The sequence below is a fragment of the Hipposideros armiger genome, unplaced genomic scaffold (genome assembly GCF_001890085.2).
Source record: "Hipposideros armiger isolate ML-2016 unplaced genomic scaffold, ASM189008v1 scaffold_69, whole genome shotgun sequence".
Lineage (NCBI taxonomy): Eukaryota > Metazoa > Chordata > Mammalia > Chiroptera > Hipposideridae > Hipposideros > Hipposideros armiger.
Window position 1 is genome coordinate 757,464 of NW_017731419.1, and position 1,658 is coordinate 759,121.

Sequence of the window (1,658 nt, forward strand, 5' to 3'; positions counted from 1 at the left end):
CACTGTTCCCTTGATTAAAATCGCAGGGCTGGGTTACCAGAACACCAAGCTTTGTAGCACTGGCTTTGCTTTCTGTGATTCCAACCTGGATTCAGGGACCTCTGGCACACAGTTTAGCCTGTCTGCAGCCATGCCCACGGAAGACAGCACTAGCCGATCAGGGCATTCTAACTGCTGAGCCCTGTGGGGCCCTCGGAATCTTTCCACAGGGCACCTGCCAGCCATCACCAATCAACTCCGAGTTGGCAGTTGAGATTAAACGGACTTTTCTTCATTCCTGGCCAGCGCCCTGGGTCTGGTGAGAGACAGAGCAGAAAGGCACCAGAGGATACAGTCAAGGTGATGGACATGTGGCGGGTGGCAGGGAGCAGCACAGGGCAGTGGCAAGAATGTGGGGCAGTGGTCCCTTGGGGACACCCAAGAGGGGCACAAAGATGCTAGGGCTGTGTCATTCCTGTCACATCAGTCCCTCTTTACAGGTGCCCAAGATTGGCTTCACCTGGGAAGCTTTTGGACCCAGCCCTGAGGATAAGAGAAGGCGAGGGAAGGCATCAACTACAATGTCTGTGTCATTGCAGTTGGGCTGCAGCCAGGGGCACAGGGACCGGTTGAGCTGGGCTGTGACTTCTCTGGGTCATCATGAGGTCCCCGTCCACTCTGAGGGCACAGAGACGCTGGTATTAAGCCTCGGTTCTGAGGCAAGGTCACCAGGGTAGGAAGCCGTGGGCCTGGAAGCCAAAGGTGTTTATTTCAACCCTCAGCCTCCCATCCCAAGGAAGCGGGAAGCCTGTGTGTTCTAATCACAGCTGACAGCATTCCTCAGGCTGGTCTGTGATAGAAACACTCCCATTATGTAAGGGGGTTACATAAAGCGTCTTGTGACATCTGCATCACATGTCCACAGAGGCACTGGTCAGGCTTGTGTGCCTCCCGCCCCATGTTTGCTGAGTCCGGTGGTTGGACCTAACTCTCCAGGTCTGAGAGGGCTGGGCGTGTCCGCGTCACTGGAGCTAGCAGAGCCCCCAGGAGGGAGTTAGGGCCTGTGTGTTGGTTAACGGTTGTCGGTAGGGAGCAGCATAATGTGGTGGTCGTGACCGAGAGTCTGGCTCTGGCTGCCAGCACCCAAATCCCAGCTCTATCATTTACTGGCCAGGGGACCTTTGGGCAAGTCTCCTAGCTGATTTGCGCCTCAGTTTTCTTATCCATTAAAGGCAGTAATCACGGCACCTGGGAAGAACAAATAGCTTAATCCATGTTACAGATGTCAATCAAGTGGTCAAGTTGAGCTCTGAACTTTTCATTTGATGACTATCCCGAGATTGCAAGACGGACTTTACGAATTGTCATTTCAGCTCCTTATCTCTCTAAATCAAGATTTCCTAAACATTCTGCAGCCAAAACGGAGTATGGCTGAGGTCAGACCATAATCCATTAGCCCCGATTTCAAAGGTCTCTATCATCAAAACAGCCTCCTTGTCCTAGTCCATTGCTTGCAAAAACAAATGGAAAGTGTGCATTTTCGTGTGTAAAATAAACCTGTAGTCACAGCACACGGCTGTCGCTGTTTTACATATTGGATTCCCACATAATAATTTTTTTTTAAGATTTTTATTGGGGAATTGGGGGAGGGGAACAGTGCTGGGGGATTGGGGGAAGGG

General features: G+C 51.7%; 1 protein-coding gene across 1 annotated transcript in view; it reads left to right on the plus strand.

Moving 5' to 3' along the window:
- Window positions 1–221: 221 nt before the first annotated feature.
- The window catches only part of FAM181A (family with sequence similarity 181 member A), an 8,231-nt gene continuing 6,794 nt past the window's right edge, over window positions 222–1,658 (plus strand). The window contains exon 1 of the mRNA XM_019642447.1: window positions 222–339. The gene's annotated coding sequence lies outside the window, so the exon portion shown is untranslated. The remainder of the gene's footprint in view (window positions 340–1,658) is intronic.